Below are 16156 nucleotides of genomic sequence, written 5' to 3'. Positions count from 1 at the left end.
AGGCCGAAACCAAGTGTTAGGTAATAATCAAAATTTAATCATTGATAATAACTCGTTTGAACCAGTTTGCAAATTCAAGTACTACCAACAAATGAAAATAATATTAAAGAGGAAATAAAAAGTAGGCTTAATTCAGAAAATGCCTGTTATTTTTCTCTTCATAAACTTTTATCTTCTCGTATAATACAGGGTCTGTATTTTAAGTAATGAGAATATTTTTTTTCTGCCGCGACTAGATGTCAGAGCGTACTGGGAGCGGTTGGAGTCGGTAGTGGGAGGTGTGACCTTGAAAGCGCTCCAAGCGGCAGTTGCCTGCTGGCGTCCGTCGAGGCATGATCACGCGTGGCGTGGACGTCTGCAAAGTAGTGTGTGCAAGAGCAAAATGCAGCAAAGCATGGAACAGCGGTATGCGATCAAATTTTGTGTGCGCCTTGGAAAATCTGGTGCCACAACGCTGGAAATGATTCGGCAAGCATACGGCAGTGACAGTTTATCACAAGCGCAAGTGTTTTGGTGACACAAAATGTTCAAAGAAGGCCGGGAGAGCGTGGAGGACGAACCCCGCGCAGGGCGCCCGTCAACCTCAAGAACCAGAGGCAACGAACAACGTGTGCAAGATTTGCTGAATGCGGACAGGCGTGCTGAAAGGCAGAGCACCGCATGGCACACTCCGCATTCGCCTCGACCAAAAAAGACGCGCATGTCCAAGTCCAGAATCAAAGCATTGCTGATTGTGTTTTTGACAAGAAAGGTGTGGTCCACGCAAAATTTGTGCCTGCAGGACAGACGGTCAATGGCTCCTTCTACGTGGGGTGTTAAAAAGGTTGAAGAGACGGGTCAACCGAGTGCGACTAGAAATTGCTGCCGATTGGAAGCTCCATCATGACAATGCGCCATGTCACACGTGCTTCGTGGTTAGAGAGTTCCTGACGAAATCCGGCATCACAACGATTCCTCAGCCTCCCTACAGCCCCGACCTTGCCCCTGCAGATTTTTTCCTCTTTCCCAGAGTGAAAACAGTCCTCAAAGGACACCACCACGGAACCCTGGATGCGATCAAAGCGGCTTGCACGCGTGCTCTGAAGTCTGTTCCAGTTGCTGACTTTCAGGGAGCGTACGACGAGTGGAAAATTCGCCTGCAGAAGTGTGTTGACGCTCAAGGGGCATACTTTGAAGACTACTAAAGGTTTGTAGCGATATCTGTAATAAATTTTGTTTTCTGGATTTATTCTCATTACTTAAAATACAGACCCTGTATCTAAGAAACTGAAAGTTAAAATATACAAGACAGTAATTTTGCCTGTAATATTGTATGGATGCGAAACTTGGCCCCTTACATTGAAAGAGGAACATAATTTAAGTGTATTTGAAAATAAAATCCTTAGAAAAATATTTGGACCTAAAAGGAATAAGGAGATAGGTGAGTGGAGAAGATTACATAATTTAGAACTACATAATTTGTATTTATGTCCAGATATTATTAGAATGATTAAATGAAGAAGACTTAGGTGGGCAGGCCATGTGGCATGAATGGAAGAAGAAAGAGAACTTTACAGAATTATTTTGGGAAGCCTGATGGCAAGAGACCAGTAAGAGGGCCAAAACGAAGAAAGGAGAGACGGACCTAAAGGAAATCGGTAAGGATGGAAAAGATTGGATTGATCTTGGTCAGGATAGGAACAGGATTGTGTTGCTGCAGTCATAAACCTTCGGGTTTAAGAAGGCTAGGGAGTGAATTAGTTCGTTAGTGTGTTTTAATTTTTTGCCATGTGAGTAAAAGTACGTACTAGTCCTCAAGTACAGACTCCATTTTCCATATGCGACTTCTGACCATTCGTGTTTTGTTTGCGCATTGTTGCCAGACGCATGCAAGTTTATCTGCCGATCCCACGAGACACGTTCTTCTCGCGCAAATTTGTTTCACGGCTGCAGGTTCACTGTATGATGTAAAAGAAAATCATTCTCACTCTTTTCTGACTAGCCCTCGTTATCTCATTTTTGTAGGGAACTAACACTGCATAAACGTAAAATAATAAAAACAAAGAAAAACAAATGCTTATTCAGAACAATGAATACAAGAGAGGATTTTTTTCGTAGATATTCGTATTATATTCAAAATTCTTTTGTTGCAGAATTGTATCACAAATTATAAAACAAGTAAGTTTAAAATGGCATTCTGGCAATGAATATTTGTGTTCCAGTTACAAGAATAAGTCGACTAATCCTAGTCCGTTATGAAAATGAAAATTATCCCACTAATTTTGGTGGAGCATTCCAACACTTTTCTAACGTTATTAGAAGAATGAGATAAGTATTTTTCGAAACCTTTAATATTAGTCGAACAATCGGTCAAGCGCTTTTCGACTAATTATGATGATGCCTGTCGAATACCTTTCAACTAAGTAGTTAAAGAATTAGTCACACATTTTGTGACTCCTTTTTCTGAAGATAAGTTGAACATATTTAAACTAATATCAATCAAAGATTCAATAGGATTAACGAAGCATTAATATTTATCAAAGAAGTAGTTGACCAATAATCTAACTAATAGTAATTGAGAAGCATTGAAATATTTTTGCGGAAAATTTGTTAATGTATCTTCTCAATTGATCGATTTGGTTTATTTTACTTCAATTTCTGCCACTTTTGGCTAATTTCGAAGATGAAGATGATATGATGAAATTGATGTAGACACATCCATAAAGAACACCCATGCTCTAGACGGAATTGGAATCCGGGAACTCTGTTGTCGTAGGCGCCTTGTGCTAACCACTCTGCCACGGAGGCTGGCGGTATCTTCCCGAATAATGACTAATTGATCGTTATTATAAATTAGTCGATGGTGCTGTCACTATTGGTTTCAGGAATATTTTTAACTTTAGAGGGAAATTCCAAGCATCACTAAATAATTTCACTCATGAATACACTCTCTCTCCTTTCAGCTCTGAATGCAAAACCGTCCATCTTAAAGAATCACAGCTGGGATAACCTTCAGGGATTGTTGTCAGTGACTTCCTCATTAGAGGAGCTGACGTCCTCGCTCCGTTTTCTGTGACGTTATTCGGCAGTTAGCACAGTGGAGCTCCCCACGAGGCACAAGAGGACTTCTCATTGTCTTGCTCTCAAGAGCACGACTGACGATGGCCATTCAGCGACATCCAACCGAGACGACTCAAGCTCTGGAACGAACTGTTTTCATTCAATTTCCAAACCTGGGATTCGATGCTGACGAGAAACTCGTCGAAAACATTTGACACGCTGCACACATGCATCATATGCAATTTTCATTCAACCTCCCACACTCCAACGACAACCTTACAAGTGCATGTAGGACATATAGTTTCGAGAAAACTTTCAGTATGGAATACCACATGTACAGATATGAGCCCACCCAAATCCCATATTTCAAACCAGTTTACATTTATTATTTTATTTTAGGAGGCGCACTTTCGCTAAGAACGCACTTCACGATTTCACAGTTTGGCAGAGAACAACTTAAAATAACAATGTAAACGCAGTCTATTACTAAATAAACTAAACTAAAGTTCGTGACACACCAGTCCCTTCAGGGCAAGGGCCGCAACGCAGTTCTAAATGCATGACGCTATACTACGTCCTGGTTATCGCTGCACAAGTAGTGACGCGAGACGGCTCCACCAATGAACACGTGAGAGGGAATGTGATTAAGTGGAGGGAGAAAGCGACTACTGTTACCAGCCTTCGCAGCAGCGTGTATTGATTCGCTCTGCCCACTCGATTTCCCCCCTTCTCTGCTGCTATGCGCGGCCTTGCTCCAGAGATAACCGGGACAGAGTATGGGTTAGCATATAGAGTCCCATCGCCGCTGTCAAAATTATTTAAGTCTTGTTTAATATTAACAAGTATAAACTACCAGTATGTTTTTCATTCTTGAAACAGAACTCGTATATTACTAAATCCCAGTTAGGAGCTAAGGATTTCGATTTAAATTTTTTAATTAATGCACTGAACATCATTCGCGTATCGTGTGGACAAGAAATCCGGTGCTCCTCTAAACAGGAACCTGAGGTTGCTTGTTTTAAAGTATCTCCTCACGACACTGAAGTTTTTGAAGCTTCAACAGCGAATCGAAAGCAGAATTTCTTGCATCAAAGACAGGAGGGAGCTTCTGAGATTTATAAAAAAAATTAAAAAATAAAAATATTATTAACGTTTTATTGAAATTATATTCTATTCGCAGCAAAATGTGTATGTAATGATGAAAAAATCTGGACTTTAATTATTACCACATACACACTACTAAAACATTTTCTGGTTGATTAGAAGTGTCCAGGGAAAGGGGTAGCAAGTAAAATTTCATGTTCCTGAGATAAATTATTTTTCTCGTTCAAAGCCAACCTTTTCTCTGTGCATGCGGAGTTGTCAAACCTCTATACAGCCTTTAAACTAAGCTTAGTAAACGGAAAAGATCACATTGAAAATCACGTACAGATGTGCCAATATCAAGAAGAAAACAATGACATTTTTCACACAGCCTTGATTTAGTAGACCCTAAAAACTATGAAAAATATTAAGACATACACCGCAAAAACCTGACTGGAGAAATGACGGTCTAAGACCGTCAATTACCGCAGCCATGCAACTACCGTAAAAATAACCATGATCGTTTTAAAAGTACCAACGATCATTACCTAGTTGTCTTAAATAATATAATTTTAACTATACAGTTTGTAAAAAATATAATCATGGTTCACGCAACTGTATTATTAATTTTACACTAACTTCGAACAGAAATTCGAAATGTCTGTCGACATCTATGCTTTCCAGGTTTGACAATTTTGCTCGCCTTCAAAGATAAAGGAAAGGAACAAGAAAGACTAACGCGCTACCGCACGTGATGTGACGTGATTAGCTGGCGAAATTCTCCCATTAACGCTTCCAGATTCGCAACAAGACTTTGCGACTTCTGTGCCCCAGACCGATTCGGAAAGGGACGACCCCCATCGCACGCGAAGGCTCCTTCCGCAAAAGGCAATCAGCCAAGAGACATGAACGAAATCTCCAATCACGAATCGCTAACAACAGAAACCGCAGTCCCGGAAGATGCTTTGTTCCGCAGAACTCCTTCCCAATCTTCTCTCGTGGGCTCTAATCTCTAAATCAAAACTTACGTTCATTTGGTAAAACCTCAGAATTGAATCAACAATATCAAAAATAGTGATGGACCGATATTCATATTTTGGTCTAAACTGATAAATCTGCAGATAAGAAAATTACCGATAAGAAATAAAATTCGAAATATTCATGAAGAAAGTAAAGGATATCAACGTATTGGAACATACGTATATAATAATACTAGATCTCGGCACCTTTGGCTAGAAATCGCTAAGAAATAGGCGGTGTGAGCCAACAACAAATGACGACGATGTCCTTGAAGAACGTGAATGGTTCACTCACCTCAATAATTACTGCACGTGCCTCTCAAGAAGAACGGTGTTATTTGGATATTTACTTTTTAAAAAAGCATTAAATATGAGCTGTGTATTAGTATTCAAATAATATTTACAAAATGTTGGAACTTTTAACTAAATTACAAGCTATTTATAGATATAGCGGATCGGTGAAATTATCTCTAATTTTACCCATGAACAGATTGATTGATTTATTTTATTTTACTTGGTTTACTTCCACTTTTGGCTAATGGCAAAAATGAGGATGGATGATGATATGATCAAGGGATACACACAACGGGCGCTCAGGCTAGCATTCGAACCCGAGACTCTTCACGTCGTACCGCGCTTTGCTAACCACTCCGCCACTGTGGTCGTCTTACCCGTAAACCGATAAGCCTGCCTGATCGATACCGATAGAGTGTCGATTAATTTGTCCCATCATTAAAAAAATCTAAAAATATTTAACGCCATTTTTCTGATTTACAGGTTAAAATAGCATTATTTTGCAAACTCCTAGAAAACTTCTTAGCAAATTATAAAGACGTTCAGATGACTTACCTTAAAATTCACTATGATTAGTTCTCCAGGAATGTTCCAATTAAATCTGAAAATTTAGAAAATATATATTAATTACATTTTTCATGAGCAAGAACCATAAACTTTCATTTTCCTTTATATTCGTACTAAGCTTCCTATTCATTCAGGAGGTTAAAATATTAAGCAGCACAAATCTGATTTGGTGGAATTAACAACAAAAAAAAAGTTTGGTTAAATTTCGTGATAGCTAAACATAAAACGGACGCTAGCTTTTACTTGATTTCATAGGTTAAATTATTTAATAATTCTAAACACACAACCACGGTTTGTTCATCAGCACTTATTTTTGTTTATTATTCGAATCAAACATTAATTCTGTGTTAGATTCCAAGAGACTTTTTTTTCAGATTGATACAAAGTGCACAAACTAATCAAAATACGGGATGCAGCATCAATTTTAAGTTAGCTCCCATTGACACAGTAAGGCGAAACCATGATAACTTGGGCCGCTGTGTAATTGGTCTGTTTTTGTAACGAATATTCCCCCGACAATAGACGTTACGGAGAAGTAACTAGTATTTCAAATTGTCAAAATTTCGGTGTCTAGAAGTGCCCCTGGAATTTGAGGACAATACTCGTGTAAATCATGCGCTGTGGGCTACGTATTTCTAATCGAAAATAGGCTATTACGTCATGAACTAACCTACACTAATCAGGTAACCAAAGAATCCGTTGAATGAAGTATGTTGTGTTGTGTTGCAAAAAGCAGGCTCTTGGCTGCGTCATAATTTAGACACCCGTCAGTCCATTTCATGAACAATAGTAGAAGACATATTGTTTTTCCACAACACAAAATTTAAGAAATATATAATGACATATTAACATCTCTAAGACGTTGGAAACATAGGGACAATCAATCCCAACAGCAAGCGAAATTGGTCAACCTTGTTGGTTCTCCTGAATTTCTCTACGGACGCCCTCAATTCCCCAGTCGTATACTATTATGGCTAAAACGTGATGGAAATTGGTTTTTGATTGAACAAATCCGCTGATCGCCCGTGTATCTGCAGATGCGAGTGGTCACTGTCGCGTATTCCATTAATTCGTGGATTACACTAATCAACATTCATGCATACCCATCGGAAATTGCCCACGGATGATCGGTGCTGTAACGGCACACGGTGGGATTGGTAGGAAATGGGCTTTCGCATAATCATGTTTCAAATTGTCAAAGAACACGTTTTAGCATTATGAGTGCGTAGGCATAATTAGGTTACCCACAATGAATGCTCATTCATGCTCCATGGATAACCATCGGATACAGGTTGGATGTATAATCATGTTTAAGCTGAGGATATAGCGTAAGGTCTGCATCTGTTCTTTTGATTTCTCTTCATTCTCTCCAGCAGCAATCTCCGGCTGTTTATAATAAAGTATTGTAATGAGCTTTGCAATGAGCTTGAAGGAACGTAAGAATTCTCCCCTTAAAGCTAATGTTAATTACAATAGCGGCTTCTTACGGTAGCTTGAATATTATTGGTATGCTAAGTTGGATACCTTGAAGAAGTGTGACGTTTTGTACATATGGAAGATATTAAAGAATCAATTTTCTACCTGTGTGTTATCCCAATTAAACATATATCCCTTGAACATATGGTAGGAAAGACATATTAGCACAGATCAGTGATTCAAGTGGAGGATACGTTGAGTGAGGAGTGCCATCCCCACCTAGTATATCCCTTTATCTATTTCACGGACCGCCATTTCCAATCATGCAAGCAGCTCCTATTCAGTTTTGTCCCGGCTAAAATGAACACCCTCTATCCCCACACGCAAATTCACGAGCAACAACTTTTCCTCAGATTAATAACTAGACCTCGCATTTTTAGGTTCTAAAAAGTGTGCTAATAGGTTCCTAAAATAGGCTCTAAAAATCCTAAAATAGGTTCTAAAAATTCTAAAATAGGTCCTAAATATCTTAAGTAAGGCTCGAAAAATCAATAGTTCAAAATTCTTGAAAAAATGATGATTAAGTATAATTGTCACCGGCATTAAAAATGGGACACCTACATCCTGAAATACGACTATCTTGCATAACGTTGTGTGTGTTGCTAACCCTATGGCGATGGCAGAACTTACTATTGAAAATTTGCTATTAAAATCCACTCTTCGCCGTATAGTTAGGCAAAAATCTTTCTTCATGTTATCCACAGTCAAACTCCGCAATGTTGTCTGTGAGAACCATCTTATGTGTTGAAAAAAATCTTTCAACAAAACCAAAATTTTTTCATGACCAAACAAAGAAAATGCCTCTGTGTGACATAAAAATCCTGTAAAACCTTTAAAAATATATAAAAACCTTTAAAAAGACTTGATTTAGGGGCATAAACCTTATATAGGTTCTAAGAAGCAAAATACGTTCTTTCAGTCACTATAAAACTTCATTAGTTGTAGCGTTTTTTAACGAAACGCTGACATAACTTATTATTTTTTTATTGTAGCTGTAAAGGAAAAAATAAATTAAAAACCTAAAATCTGATGTATATTAATAACACAGATGCACCCAAAGAAAAATCCCATCTTACATATTCCAAACATACAAGAAACATACACAGAGCATTTGGGCACCTTACACAGTGTATTGGTAATTTTGTATTAAAAATTTCCGGCTTCCAGTCAATACATATTGGTAGTGTACAGACGATTTCATTTTCGGAGGAGCTGAAAATCTGATGCTCAATATACAAAAAAGGAAGATTATTAAGATTTCCAAGTACAAAGAAAAATAGTTACAAACACCTAAGTACCAGTGAAAATTGTTTCTTTGGAAATAATGCGTGTGCAAACTATTTCAGCATATCATTGGAATCATTTCGTAGGATATTTTGATTGCAAACATGCATATTTTAGTCTCTCGCCCTACAGTCTAGAATATTGAATAAATACCAAGTACACATATTTTTTACAGTGACATAGGTCTGTCAAACACTTGTTTTCGAAAATTATATTTCTTCATTCCTATATTTGGGAGAGCGTAATCAACTCCACCTTTCGGTACGCTCTTGGGTCGGATCCAGTTTTAAACTGTTAAATGAAACTCCAACTGGTCTCGCCGACCTACGTGGCAGAGTGGTTAGCGTAAAGGGGTACGACGTCAGGGTTTCCGGGTTTCAATTCCTGTCTGGGCATGAGCGCTCTTTGTTTCATCGATGTCATCACTCATCCTCATCTTCCCGATTAGCCGAAGTGGCAGAAAAGCTAAGTAAAATAAACCAAATCAAATAACCTACAAACTCGTCTCCGTGCACGAGGTGGACTTAGAACGATACTTTCCAACATTGTATAAGGAAAACAATTCTCCCACATCGAATTGAAAGCCACACAATCATCGTAATCTTTAGATGGCGCCTCCCCGATGGTGTAGTGGTAACGTCGTCGCCTTGTAATCAAGGAGTCCCAGGCTCGAGACACAAGTGGTTCGTATCTCACTTTAGACTCTAGGTCTAGTCCCGATTAGCCTTCATATACATAAAACAGACTAAAAACCGAAACTCAACCTTTAGATATGAAACAGTCAAATAGACCACCTAACGAAATGTTCTATACTACAAGACAGTGTGACTATCCAAGTTTCATCTTTCTAGTTGCTCGAGTTCTTGGTTGAAGAGAGACGTACACAAATTGGACATCTGCATAAAAACACTCCTTATACCAGAATATTTTGAAATTTAAAAATTGAGACCAACGCAATGGAAGAAGGGGTTTAAGCAGGCTCCAGCTGAGAGATTAACGTAGGTACCTGATCGATATCCCGAGGTCCCCAGCTGCAAAGGAACACGTGGAGACCTCGAAGGAGAAGGCGGGCATCATAACCTAACGCAGAGCTTAACATCCATTAAGCTTATTGCTCTATATACGAAATCTGTCACAGCAAGACATCAGCCGGGTCCCCTGGCGGTTGGTTTCACTCTCTTAAGCATCAAGAGTGACAGAGATGTATTGCCGTAACCTCAAATTGCCAGGCTTCGAAATATCAGGACGCTTTTAAGACGTTTTATCTTGCAACCTTGTGCCATGAACAAAATAAAGATTTTCTTGCAATCAGCCTATTTACCACAACGATGCCAATGAATAGATGCTGATACTGTGTACTTGTTTTCCTTACACTATATCAAAGCTAAGAACGGTATACACTCTTGGATCATTCAAGAAGTAAATTTAAATTTAGAAGGATTTGAAGGAAGATTCCACAATAAAGCTTATTTAAGGGGGTTCTAAAGCCACGCTAAAGCATAGACCCAAATTTCTAAGGATAACCATACAACTAATATAGATTCGGTAATGAAGACATTTTCCGATATAAAAGATTGTTTTATTCGCTAGAACATGTGAACCTTATAAATTTGATATGATTGAAGGGATTGAAGCAAATAACAGAAAATATAAGGTCTCCGTCATGTTCAAACTGCTGCGTACAGATGGCGCTGAAGTGGTAGTTTTGTTAATACCGGTGCATTTTCTTTCTTTTATGACTAGTATGGAAGATTTCATGGCGAAACAAAGATCACATGCTAACATACTGTTTCTCGAAGCTTTTTTTTTTTTTTTACCACGGATACATGGAATTATATTAAATCAAAATATAAAATATGCATTATTCTGTTTGTTATGTGTGTGTAAACCTTCATCATAGTACAGTTTCGAAATTCATTTTTCAAGTATAAAAATCTTGAGGAAGAATATGAACGTCCATTTATTTATTTGATTAATTTTACTTCGCTTTTCTGTCATTTTTGGCTAATCACGAAGATGAAGAGAAATGATTATAAGATGAAACTAATGAAGAAAAAGGTCACAGACACATATGAACAAGTCACAAGCCCCGCAGAGGATCATACTGCCTGTGGGTACATCAGAACATCTTTAGTCTGCAAAATGCAGTTAAATGTGTACTACATTGATTGATTTAGTTTATTTTCCTTCGCTTTTCTGCAAGTTTTATCTAAGCGCGGAGATGAGGAAGACTGATGATATAATGAAATTAATGAAGGAACACTCACAAAGAACACCTATGCCCAGGCCGGAATTCAAACCCGGGACCCCTGGCGTCGTACCGCGAAGAGAGCTTGACATTTAGGTGATTTCCTAAAAAGTCACCTCACACCATACACCTTCACATTTATTTTTGTAAATATAAAAATATTACCAGAAGATCCAATTCTATAAAGCAAGGATTAAATGTGATTTGGTGGTCCTCTATTGGCCACCACAATTATGACGACACAGCTAAGATCACCAAACCTGACCTACCTTGCTATCCTACTTCCGTAAACATTATCAGCCAGAAGCAATTGTACAGTCACGGACACTTCTTGGTTATAACAATGTCATTTGCTTTCAATGGTGACGTTACAGCCCAGAAGTGTCCGTGACTGTACAATAAATGGAAGAAATGTGTCCTCTGTTGAATATGGATGCGAGAGAGTTGGAACCCGAAGTCCTCCCTACGTCGTTATATTCAAATCAGACGAGTGAGACAGACTTAGGCAGCCAAATGCTGACTTAGTTCACTGGACCCGTCGAGCTCCGTGGCGGAAGCACAGCGCGGCACGACGCCGGCGGTACCGGGTTCGAATCCTTCTTCAATTTCATCATATCACTCATCCTCATCGTCGCGATTAGCCAAAAATGGCAGAGAGGCGACGATAAATAAGACAAATACACTGGACATACATTTTAAAGTGGAATTCTAAGCACTGTACGGTATATCCAATAAGACGATAGCATTAGTCATTACGGTATATCCCAACAACTATGTCTTTCGATCACAACGTAAAAGTCTACCGAAGATTCCACCGCCAGAAAGTTATTGTTCTAAGAATAGGATATTTCGTTACCATGACACGTAAAATGGGATAAATTAGAATTTAACAACTTCAAATTTAACAGATTTCTAACTACTTTCTCAAAATGCAATAAGGGAGAGTCAATGTCCGACAAAAATTACAGGACAGACTGTAAACATCTCAAATTTACATGAAGTATCCACTGTTATTTAATGCTGCAACACTGATCAAGTGTTTTGTCATTCTAAATATGGAACCTCCTGCACACACATGCACCAGCTAAGAGCAATGGTTTCTTACCCTCTGGAAGCCTAAAACTTATAGACATTCTACGGCAGAGGAAACTTCAATGTGTCTATGCATGCTTATCACGCCAGCAAGTTTATAAATAGAGGATTGATTGTTGTTGTTTTAAGTCCACTTTATGCACAGTAAGGCTAATCGGGACTGGATCTACAGTTTAAAGTGAGATTCGATCCACTATATGCTCCACCTTGATTAGAAGGCGACGACGCTACCATGAAGCCATCGGGGAGGCCCTACAAATAGAGGAGGAAGTTCGACAATGGCCTCAGTCTGCACGCAGATGGGTGGAAAGACCTTCGCGGTGGCTCATAAGTAGACCTAGGATTTTTAGGTTCTAAAAAGTGTGCTTTTAAGTTCCTAAAATAGACTCTAAAAATCCTAAAATAGGTTCGAAAACCCTTAAAATAGGTTCTAAAATCCTAAAATAGGTCCTACAAATATTAAGTTGCGCCCGAAAAACCCTGAAGTAGGTTAAAAAAAACTTAAAATAGTTCAAAATTGCTGAAAAATGCTGATTAGGTATAGTCAACTATATCCTGAAATACGCACTATCTTGCATAACGTTATGTGTGTTGCCTAACCCTACGGTAATGGCAAAACTTACCATTGGAAATTTGCTATTAAAATCCACTCTTCGCCGTATATTAGGCAACAACCTTTTTTTTCATGTTATCCACAGTCAAACTCCGCAATTTTGTCTGTGAGGATCATCTTATATGCTGAAAATAATCTTTCAACAAAAACATAGCCAGTGGTGCAAACTTCAATGCTCAAATGTTAGTTTGCCACAAAGCACCGAAGTGACGCGAAAGTGAGCCAAATAAATGAAAAGATCAGCATCAATCCACCACGTAGCGTTCCAACATGAACGCGGCGATCTTAAATAGGGATGTAACTTGCCCCTCCCAATTATTACTATTGATGGTAGAGACAGCCCTGAACGGGACAGGTACAAATATCTAACTTAACATTAATATAGACTCATGATTAGGTTTTATACTGAATTGAGCAATGCGAATGGCAGATAAAGGGTGTAGGATAGCTTACCCTGATCGGTTTAGAAAACAGACCAATAGCTCCTGCTTCTCCGATGATTCCAAGTAAAAAGACCTCGTGTCGCTCTCATGCGCACCTATTTAAACCCTCGCTTGGCCTCTCGTCACCTCTACCCCAAAGGCAAGTGTTCTTACCATGTCCTGTAAAAAGCTTATCCTACACATTTCTGAGCAGGAGCTTGGCAAGGTCTGCCAGGGTCAATATTTCCTAACCGAGCGGATATGCTACGATACAGCATCAGACCCGATGGATTGTGCATCTTGCTTTGTTCAGAGCTTTGAAAAATCAGCAAGGACTTGGAGGAAGGAAAATGGACAGTTGTGACCAAAGAAAGCAAATGCCTCTGTGTGACATACAATTCTGTAAAACCTTTGAAAATATATAAAAAACCTAAAAAAAGGCTTGATTTAGCCGCATAAACCTAAAATAGGTTCTAACAAGCAAAATAGGTTTTTTTAGGCAGTATAAAACTTCATCAGTTGTTGCGTTTTTTAACGAAACGCTGACATAACTTACCATCTTCTTACATACCTGTAAAGGAAAAAAATAGGTTGAAAACCTAAAATGCGAGGTATACTCATAAGTGACTGCACATAGACCCCAAACATCCTTCTTCTTGAGGTACACAGGAACAAACTCAGACTTGAAAATTTATGTGGATCAGCAATGGGTCTATTATAAATTGTAGCAAACTTGTGCAACCCTACATGCAGAAACCTACTAGTTAAAAAAACAAAAACCAATTAAGGTTTACATTTGACTCGTGTAATATTTTAATATGTTTTCACACACCCCTCGCAGACTTCGAAACTAGTTATATCTGCATCGCGTGTGCTGAATACATTGATGTTTCTCGTTGCTATTACATCACACTCTGAGCTCAGCGGTCAGCGAACATGGATTCGAACCAAAGCAGGATATTGTCCGGAGCCAACTGCGTAACAAATGGCTTTATCCACCCCGCTTGGCAGCCTCAATGGGGCAAACTCCCGCTTTCCAATTCGAGAATCAAGTATTGGCAGTCGCTTTGAATTCTCCCATTGTCTGTATGACGTATGCAGCCACAACAGCCTTTATAGGACGCCAAAGAAGCTTGTTGTCTCGTGTGTGAGTGAACGGAGAGTTTAAACAGCACAGTCTGGGGTTGTAGCTGCTGTCTGTCCTTCAAAATGGAAGATTCGCAGCGTAAAAACAAACCGAAGTAGAGGGTGTTTTAAAATTATCCGCATACCTTAAGTCCAACTACAAGGTTCGCCCATAAAAAACCGAAATCTTTCTTTAGGTAAGAAAACAAGTAATTACCTTCAAATGATTATCACCTTCAAAATAATCACAAGAGAAGGCAATACACTTTGACCAGCTTTGTACAGGTCTTGGAAACACCATTGATAGTCACTGGCAGTAAGTGTTCGCAAAATACGCGTAACATTTAATTTAATGTCCGCGACGTCGTCAAATCTTCGCCCTTTCATAGACATCTTAAGCTTGGAAAAATGGAAAAAAAATCAGCATGCGATAAGTCCGGAGAATATGGAGGGTGATTGATCACTGTCACTGAATGCTTAGCAAGGTATTGTTGTACAGACAACGCGGTATGAGACCGAGCTTTATCGTGTAACAGAAACCACTGACCAGAATCACACAGGCAACACACCTAACCCGCAACATCTTGTTTCTGAGTCGACCAAGCACTTCCTTGTAATACCACTGATTGATTTATTAGCCGAAATGAAGCATGTCTGACAGTTGCGGCATGGTTCAACGCCTATCACCTCTCACCAGTGCACGAACGTTCTCCACATTGTCGTCATTCCTTGGCGTTGAAGGGCGTCCTGATCTTGGTTCATCCTTGACACTTTCACGTCTACCTTTGAAACGATTGTACCACTCATACACCTGGGTTCTTGATAATGCTCCATCCCCATCACACTGCCCATATCATCTGTAACGTTTCGGCCAACGATTTACCCAATTTGTAACAACACTTTATGCTGTAACGTTGTTCCATCTTGGTGCGCGTATTTTGTACGCCGCCTGCACACGACCTGCATTTGACGCAAGCTTGCCCCGATACAGACTGCCTGTAACAGGTTGAAACATGCACTGACGGGAAGTTTAGATATAGCTCTTTGCAGTGTTGCCAGAATACGGTACCTTTTTATTTGGTTTGGTTATTTTTTTTTACAGTTCGGTTTCTTTATGGGCGGACCTTGTATATACAAAATCTAATTGTTCGATATTTGCAAGAAGAAAAAGAAAAAGTATCGAGATCTCTAGAGATGGGAAACTTATATTCAAGAAGCACTTACAGACAAACTAAAAGTTAATCTGTTAGATAGTTTTTCGTGGAAGTCTATTGGACTAGTTGCCAGTGTCCTTCAAAAATTAACACAGAAGTTCTGAGAACCTTGTGACGTTCCTATTTGGAGCCAAGGATTACCACGTCACGGTAACCTGCCCAATCTCCGTCCGCGATAAAGTTACGAGATTTTCCTTAAAATTAAAGCTGCACTGAGTATTCTCAGGACGTGACGTCATAAAAAATAAATAACGTAATATCTTATTTTTGAACAAGGTTTATTAAAGCCATATCATTTTGAACAATCAATGTAATATAATGCCACTATTGTCGCTTATACAATCACAATACAACCAGTGTGGTCCAAAGGGAGAACGATGGAGTCGATCGCTCGAAACAAAATCCTGTTTCCCTGCTGGCCGTTTCGGGGAGGAGGGATTCTAAGGCTTAATCAGCTGTTTGACTGCAAGTTTCTTTGTAGGTAAACGCGGCAACAGCAGGTCCCGGCCCAGGAGTTAGCTTGGCTGGAATCTAATAGATTAACAGATGAATATAATCGTAACGTGTTGCTTATTTTGGTATTTAATGCCCCAAACCAATCCGCGAATTAAGCTTTTTTCTTTTGGGGGATGCACACTCAGTGCCGTATTCGTGATTTTATTTCCGGGGGGGGGGGGGTA

At 39.2% G+C, this 16156-nt stretch overlaps 1 protein-coding gene across 2 annotated transcripts in view; it reads right to left on the bottom strand.

Moving 5' to 3' along the window:
• The window catches only part of LOC145978414 (NACHT domain- and WD repeat-containing protein 1), a 583318-nt gene that overhangs the window by 518769 nt on the left and 48393 nt on the right, over positions 1–16156 (bottom strand). For both annotated transcript variants that reach the window (XM_083111046.1, XM_083111037.1), the window contains exon 2: positions 5991–6036. The gene's annotated coding sequence lies outside the window, so the exon portion shown is untranslated. The remainder of the gene's footprint in view (positions 1–5990; positions 6037–16156) is intronic.

This window comes from Lepisma saccharinum, chromosome 1, assembly GCF_977018435.1.
Source record: "Lepisma saccharinum chromosome 1, izLepSacc3.1, whole genome shotgun sequence".
Lineage (NCBI taxonomy): Eukaryota > Metazoa > Arthropoda > Insecta > Zygentoma > Lepismatidae > Lepisma > Lepisma saccharinum.
Note: the sequence above shows the minus strand (reverse complement) of the source record. Positions and strands in the feature narration are given on the sequence as shown.